The following is a 9169-nucleotide window of genomic DNA, read 5'->3' on the forward strand; positions in this document are numbered from 1 at the left end:
CATTTTTATTACCATCCCCATCCTTCTCTTTTTCCCCCTTTCTCATTCTGTCTCTGACTTTCATTCTCTCAGCGCGGCCCAGGGCGTGTTCTCATTTCAGATGAGAGCTTTAAAAGAGTTGTGACAACGCGGTGCGTGCGCGTGTTTGCTTGTGTGCAATGGATTCAACCCGGGAGAAGCTTCACTTATTACCCCCCCTCCCCAAATAAAACATGTTTTGGCTAAAACAGCTCAACAATGTCGGATGGGTTCATGTTTTTTTAAAGGCTGTACCGCGCGGGATGGCCGTGCAGGTAAGTGGGCTCAGAAGCTCACCCATCTGACAGGCACACAGTGAAACCATTACGCTGAAACTGCCGTCCTTGACTTCTCCTGACCTTTCTCATCTTCCTGCCTCGGCTCCATTCCTAGGCTCCGCAGATCCTCAGATCATCACCTTTTAACTGGCCGGGGAGAGGAGATTCTTCTGCAGTACTGTTACATGCCTTCCAGCTTCGAGACATGCCTTCAAGATGTGAGTCATTTTATTGTCTTTTTTTGGTTTTGTTCCTCTTTATGTTTGTGTTTATACTTTATCAGCAATTTTGTCCAATTGTTGCATTCTCGTTCAGTCAACTCCAGTTGTTCAACAATTACAACCAGCTTTTATATTTTCATCATTTATTCATTATTTCAGCAGCACTACTATATTAACACTGTATGACCTTCACTGGGACAAATTGTTCTCTTGTATGTTTAGTCAAACCCTCATTGTACCAATGCTGCTCATTGGAAACAAATGTTATGGGATACACAAACATCTATTGAAGAACACGTCTTGTATCTCTGCTCTGTGACAAGACTTACTCAGACTCTTCACTACCTGAATTTATTCCTTACTCCATTTCTCATGGGCTCAGTTAATTTGGGGGCTGTTTTTTTTTAATTATGTAATCCTATCTGACCCCCTTTTCCCCCTCTTGCTATTTTTAATCAAGTTAATTGAGTTTAGAGTAATTAATCATTTTAATGAGCTAATATAATTAGCTTTCCTCACTCCTCTGGCAATTGCAGCAACCCTGTTTGGGAATTATTGATCTACCAAAGTGTACCTTGTTACTGCAGGTAGTATTATCAAAACAGGAGACATTTCATGACTGGACCAATGGGGTGAAAGAAAGACTGCACACCTGTCATAGAGACTCTGCCATCAACAGGTTTCAGGCAGTTCACAGCAAGGTCTGTGAGTCACAGGGACACTATTCTAAGGATGTTACCACTGAATATTTTTACCTGGAGATTGGACTCTTTACTTTTAGATTTCATTGAAGCAATGTTTTTAATCATGGCAACAATCACAACAACATTTACGGCATCCACACTTCACTCCACACTGCTGTGATTTCTACCATGTTAGTTTCCAGCATGAAGACACTGCTTAGCACCCTATCTGATGTGATTAAAGATTAATTACTGTCCCCTAATCCCCATATAAAGGAAATGAGCCTGATTGCAGATAAGCCTTTCACCTAAAGAGTCTGAAATTGTGAGTAAACTCTGATAATACACACACACACACACACACACACACACACACACACACTGGACTGTCTGACTATGATTGATAATGACACTAACTTGGGAAACATCCTTTGGGTATGCTTCACTATCGCTTGATCATTCGGTATTTGCATGTACAATGTGTTTATTCGGCTTCGTGCCTCGTAGGAAGAATTCATTATAAATCACAACAGCTCGAATAAACCCATGCCCTCGCGCTGCAGCTTCCACGGAGTCTGGGATTTGGATCATGCACGGAGAGGCGCCGCTTAATATTCGCAGTCTGAGGATAAACAGCCACATCTTTAATTTAAACTGAGCTTTTCTTATTTAAAGGCTTGTAGTGTCACGGGTCAAGCCGGTGTGTGAGTCACATATCATCGCCTTAGAATGGGAACTGTTATTAGATGGAGGCATTTGGTTAGGAGCTGGGAATCTCTCGGAAGAACGGAGAGAAGGAGAGACGAAGGAAGGTGCTGATTGCGAGGGAACGTGGCTTCATCCAAGATTTGAAGTCCTCTAGAGCATCCAAGGACTTAATCCCTACAAGGCTCTGTCATGAATCCTGTCTGATTCGGCCTCCTAATTAAAACTGCTGTGAAGCAAGCGACTACTGTACAGTGGCTGAAACATGAGAAAACAGCAGCGAAGCAGATGATGATGCAGCTTCAGTGTGTTTCCTTTATTGTCTGGCTGATTGGACACAACCTGGGCCTCTGTTCTTTGATATCCTGAGTAGAAAGAAGACATGGCTGCGGCCATAGCAAGCAGTGACACATCTGTTGTATATGTCCAAGTAGTGAAGGATACACACCCTTGTATCACGGACACACACACAATGCTGGCTCTTGTTTCTTCTTCCAGACCTGTCAGGCAGAATAGAGTCACATCTGCTCCCTGTATCTCCTTCAAGTCAGGGGGACACAGTTGGCAGCGCCACCAGCTGCTGGACAGAATGTATGAGCGCTGTGCAGTGTGCATGTGGAGGCGTGCGCACATCTGTGCGTACGTGGCCGCGGGTGTTGATGGTTAGTAGTTAACCGGCACTTGTCACAGGGGACGTCATTAAGCTTTGCTCGGCAGAAAAAGGGATGAAGACGGAGGCAGAGAAAATCACGACGACATCCACTGATTCTGAAAGCAAGCTCATACACGCGCAGCTTGTTCTGTGGCTTATGTGTTCGTAAGTGTCCCTAGTTTGGTTTTAGCTTCCCCTTGCTCTGTTCTGCTCTCACGCCCACACAACTCGCTATCGCTTCAGCAACAGATTGTGAGCTCCCAACTATTCTACCGCTGTCGTCTACTGTGGGAAGAGCCAGGAACAGATCAAGACAAATGCAAAGTCAAAATACCCTGGTTTGTTGGGCATTGCACGCACTTTGGCATTTCTAATGGAGAGGAAACAATAGCATTTGACATACTGTGTTTGTGTAAAGAGATCACATTTAAGCGGCTAAATGACAGATGTGACTGACATTTGATGGTCAGATTTGCCAACAATCCAAGAGCTTCATTTATTAAATGTCATATCCTTTAACAGTGGATCATTTTTAGGAGACAATAGTACAGTTAAACATTTAAAACATCTAATAGTCTAGTCTATCCAGAACATGGAAACACACCAGCCAACTAACTTCCACATCAACATTGACAGTGATGCCCTCTAGGGTGAATATTTCAGTCTTGTAAAGTAAAACATTCTAAACAAAACTGAGCATTTTGGCGATGGCACAAAACCACCAAGTACATTTAAAAGTGGGCCGATGAGCCATTAAACCTTGCTCTAGTACAGTTGAACACCAGCCAGGCTTTAATGGGAGAAGATGCTTTTTACAGTGGCATGAAAAAGTTCTGCTTCGCTGCACTTTAACATCGGTGGCAGCGGCCTACCCTGCAGCTCTGGGCTGGAGAAATAAAATGAAACGCACGCGAGAAGAAGGAAATGGGTTTTAAAAAGTAGACAGAAGAAATGTAAGTAAAACAGAAAGAAAAAGGGTCGAGTCAGTTTGTCTCCTTTGTTGTTTTTAACAAGGCATGCTAAGCTCTATAAAGCCCCCCTACACGCTTCCTCCACTTTGAGTTTGGAGCGCTGGGTCTTGGGACCGTAGGCTCCAGTGCTCGTGTTCCGCTCGCATGTGAGAAGGAACGAGGCTTTTGTATTACAGCAGCACAGCTCAGATGAATATTACTTAAGCCCACGCACACAGACAATGCATGACCATAAATAAATAAGACCCATCCTGCTTTGCTACGCAACATTAAGAAGTAGAGAAAGACACTGAGAAGCCAGGGGAGAGGGGATGCAGGAGTAATAAAAAGAAGGCGGGGGGGATCTGGTGAAGTCTATGAGACATAGTGTTGTTACGGCCGAGGCCAGAGATCCCTCCAACCACTAGAACAATTCTGCTTCTTTCTTTCTCTTTCTCTTTCTGTCCTTCGCACAATTGCTTCCCTACTTTTCCTATTTTTGCTGCATTTTCTCTGCAGCCATGCTCTCCTGAGCGCTCCCAAAACAAATGTTTCATTAACATTGTTATTATAAGTGAAATTTGTTTTGAGTGCTGGCACTAATTAAGTTTTTAATAATTTATTTCCGTTTGTGTTCGGCGCTCTGCCGAGCTTTGCCATGACAGTCGTGAATAACATCTGTGTAAGAAGAGTGGAGGTAATATAAAGTTAATATCATGGGAAAACATTTAATGGTGTCATTTATCCCACGTAGCTCGTTAGCTGTAGCGAAACAAATCACCTATACAGTGTTTTGCCCTTTTATTACGGTAGCTTTGTTGGGATGTCTGGTAGAGCTGGTGAAACTTCAACCTGCAGCATCCAAAAACATTGGTTTGGCCTAAAAACCAAGAAACGTCTTCCTCTTAGAAGATTTTACCCTAGTCTATGCTAAAGCTGGTAAACTCAAATAGGTTTGCATCATCTGCAAAGAGTAGAATACTGAATTGCACAAAATGGAAGCAGAAGCAGGATTAGTGACCTGAGATGGAAACACTTTTGGTCACTTAAGGAACAAGTGGCTTGTACAGTACAAACGACAAATGACACCACTCACACAGTCACAGGCCTGTAAAGGACTTTAGCTTAACCCTATTAGCTAAATGGAAACCAAATGAAATTGGCACATTCAGATGTCCAATGTTAACATATAAAACTCATATATGTTGTTCTTTCTGTTATTTTTCTGCTCCTTTTTTTAAAATCCCAGCCAGAATGGATTGCAGGTCTGTGAGCACTGTGGTCACAGTTCAACAATCAACCCCACAGAGAGATGAGCAGAGAAGACCACTCGATACCCACAGTACATGTGTGGACAGATTAAGAAGGATTTTCAATTGAAGCTGGTCTCAGCACCGCCTGTGACCTGTGACCTGTTGGAGCAACATCATGTGGTGCACACACATAAATACAAAACAGCTACAGTATCAGTACATGTATATAAACAGTCCTAATCAATTACATGAAATCCATGTAATGTCCTCCATCAATATGTCGTGTAAGTTGGACTTGCACCATTTAAAACCCTCTATTGATTGTTATGTCTTACTGGTTGCATGACCCAGATCTCTGCAGTATTAAATAGAGCCGTAACAAGAATTGAGTACCAGTACCTATAGCTGTGTGCTTTGCTGGGACCTGTACAACCAGTACATACTGTATTTACCCACCCAGCCCTCGTAATGGCTTGTAAACTATTATCATCAACAGTCAAGTGGACTTTTTTATACAGTACCAAATTATATTTTGTTTATTGAATAAATGGTAAAAACACTGTAATATTACTGAGTGAAAGATCAGAAATGCATGCACACATTCGACAGGCCACAGTCACAGATGGTGTCAGAATTCATGGGGGAAAGAACTGTGCCAGAGTGAATTTCATTCCTAATGCAACCCTGCGTTTCTCACGCTGAGCACATTCTGACACAGTGCATGTTCTACGTGAGGAAAACAACCTTTGTTCTAGCAGTTACTAGTGAAGGTGAGCGGTGTCTGCTGGTAAGCTACTGGTAAGTCACTGGACATGAGGCCTATGGGTTGAGGAAGCCAGCGTTCCCACGGCTGCGACGCTGCCAAAAAGCCGCTTCCAAAGGAGCCTTCAGCTGTGGACAGGAGGCTCCCTAGGCGCCAAGGGAGGCCGGGCGGCGAAGGACAGCTAGAAAGAAAAGTGGGGCACCACTTCAAGGTCGCTTTTGCCACAACTAGTGGCAAAGGAGTGCTACTGGGAATGAGACTAGCCTTAATCAAGCTTTCAAGTAAAGCCTGATTAGGCTTCATTAGGTGTAGCTGTAGTTTTGAGTAACTGTGACGTGGGCGTGTCCAAATGATCCACTAAACTCTTTGATTTTGAATAGTCAGGTGTTTTGAATCCATGCTCCCATTCCTCTTTTAGATTTTGACTTGGCTTTTGGCTTCTTCCTCTCTGATTATGACAAGTAGTTTGGTGTAAACCACCTAGAGCAACTTTTCACTAGGTTTTGAAAACAAAACCTGCTGATGTCTTAGCGGCTCTCGCCCCCAGCCTACACGGGTGTTTCTCTGTCTTTCAGCGCTAAGCGCTCTTTTGCCTGAATGCCGCTTTAGTTTTTTAACAGTTGTTGAAACTGTGTTTTTGTTCCAAAGGCCCATACTGTAAACTGCTCCTTTTCATGCGTGAGCTCTAGCGAGGGGTGGTGGGGGGTGGTTTGTGTTCTAGTGGCTGCTTGATGTGGGTTTGACCAGTTTCTGTCTCTTTATTGTACAATTTAATGTTTTGGGATGTTCTGTAGTGTTTGTGCTTTAGGCACTTTTCACATTCTTTTTTTCTGGGGTGCAAAACATACAGCTTTAAACTGGATAATTATTCTTCTGTAGACTACACTGGGTCAGTCTTTGGTATACTGTATATGTATAACATAGTTAGCCCTTTAGGTGTTATTATTAAATATTAATACAAAAATATCCAGAATCTAGATTTTACATTATTGCCTCGCTAAATTGTATCTAAATCTGACTTTTTTTGCTGCAGAATCATCACATTACATCATCACGTGAATCACCATCATTCTTTCTTTTGTTGTACATGGTCCATCCATGCACTATCCATTGCAGTCACGGTTAAATTCAACAAATATTCATATAAACCATCTGTGAGCAAATGTAATAAGTTGTAACAATTTATAATGGGGTTTAAATGCAGAAAATCCCAACATCAACCTTCCTCAGGTACTTTATTACTTAACAATTAGCCAGTAATTATTACATTATCGCTGGTATTGAGTTGGTAATGTGAAGAGCAATTACCTCTGCCCACGCGGCGCTGTCTGCAAATCTGTACACCATGGAGGTAATTACCACGCGACGTCGTGAATGAGTTTGCCTCACACCGAGCAGTAAAGCAGGGCTGTGGCGAGGCGGGATGAGTGTGTCGTCCCGTGGCTACACGAGGGGTGTCATGTGACGCGTTCTGATGTATAGCCCAGTATGCATTAGGTCTGGCCTGACAGGAAGGGTTTAATTCAACTCCTACAACCATCATGGTCAACGGAACCAGGACACAGCCTTTCAGCACCATTACACACACTAATGGAAGTGAATGTAATATATCCTCCCTACGCAAACCGCTCCCTCTCCCCCCACACGCTGTCGCCGACAGAGTTATCACCGTGCCTTCCCTCTCTTTCACCTGCCGCCCTCCTTCCACATATCTCCCCGGCTCCTGGTCGATCTCTCTGTCTCTTTGTCGGAGAAGGAAAAAAAAAAAAAAAAACGCCCACCCGCTGTAGTTCCACTCGAGCGCTGAGTGGGAGAGAGACACAGACTCCGAGCCAACTTGTTTCCGTTCTTCCTGGAGTCTTTACCCTGCGCTTATCATTTTCAAGTTCAACGTCAGACATTAGAGAGCTGACAAAGTGCCCGAGGTAAAACCATAAGCACTGGGTTGGGAGTTTATCTGAAGATGCACCTTTGTAGCCTCCTAACCCGTGAGCACTCCTGTGAGATATGAAGAATGGAACAAATCCAGACTGATTTCTTGTCTTATGAATCCTGAGCTAAATGTAATATGACACTGACACGTCAGCCAATACAAGTCAATGTCAATGTAAAACATAACTTTGAAAAAGTCTATAAATGACAAGTGCATAAAAACATGAAGTGAAGATTTATTTAATTACTTCGCTGTTTTCTTCATCACATCACTTAGTTGTCATGGTAACGACACAGTATGCCTTATTCACCTTACTGCCATATGAATTGCCTTTGACATATCTAATTGATAGTCAAAACATGTTGCTTCTATATATGTGCAAAAGAGTGAAGTACAGTCAAGAATCAGTAAAAACCTTCACGCAACCCAGAAAATGGGTCAAACTGAGAAACCCTTTGTTATGATGCTGTACTAACAGGTCCAGGAAGGAATCAGACCTTGAAGACCAGACCAGAACTTGAACTCACTTTCTGACTTCGCTGTCGTTCGGTTCACCTGCTTCAGAAATCACACAACATGGTATCTAGACAAGACGAGCCTCGAAAAGATGAACACGGACGTCTTTTATCACAGTCAAACGACAAGAAGGTGCAGTGGGTGCATTTCATTTATATCTGAGACTGCTTTGAAAGTGAGACCTATCAAAGTAAATGAATACTAAACCCTGTAAACACGGTCAAGTACTGAATTGGCATTTAATGCTTGTGTTTCCGTCAAAAGAGTTTTAAGTAATTTACGTCCAAGAGAAACTGATTGTTTTCCTGAGACGCTGTGTGCCCTACTGAGGCTAAAATGCATGAAGAGTGGAATATTTGGGTTCATTGAGACCTTCAAGACCGCTAAAAATATGAGGGAAAGAGCTGTAATATGGCCACTTTAGCATTAAGTGATACGCCAGTCAAGTGTTAGTCTTCAAGCACAAATATGTCAACGATCGCTTTTAAATTTTAAACCAGCGGCCACAGCTGCAAAAAAAATGAAACCATGCAGCAAACTGTAGAGGTTGCAGCCTGGGAAGATTAATTGCTGAACAGAACGCAGTGACTTCAGGGTTTCCTGCAGCGTTAATTTTATAATGCAAATGAGGGATTATAGGAATTAAGGTAAAAAATGGACAAGAACCAAAGAAAAAGGAAATACAAATATATCCGTGGGCTATGGACACAAACATATCATAAATGAGACACACACACGCACGCACGCACACACACACACACACACACACACACACACACACACACACACACACACACACACACACACACACACACACACACACACACACACACACACACACACACACACAGCTATAATCCCACTTAAACCCACCAGCCATCTTGGAATGTATACTAATAGCAAATAGTGAATCTCTGAAAGCTTCTACAACTCAACACACAGTAAACTGTGCTAAGACAATGTACAAAAGCTCTGGGCGTCGTGACAATACCTTGTTATTCACATCCCAACAACAACGACCTGGTGGCATTTACTAGGCACGTACAAGGTCAGGAGCTCCGGACGTATGGAGGAAAAGCAAGTGAAGCTGCCCTGAGCTGGCACCAGGCGACAGCGGGGCTGAAAGGGCCTTATGGAGGGCTGAGAAGGGGGGGGGGGGGTCAGAGGAACGGTGGGGCAGGGAAGTGAACCCTGACG

This window comes from Betta splendens, chromosome 11 (assembly GCF_900634795.4).
Source record: "Betta splendens chromosome 11, fBetSpl5.4, whole genome shotgun sequence".
In the NCBI taxonomy this organism is placed as follows: Eukaryota; Metazoa; Chordata; class Actinopteri; order Anabantiformes; family Osphronemidae; genus Betta; species Betta splendens.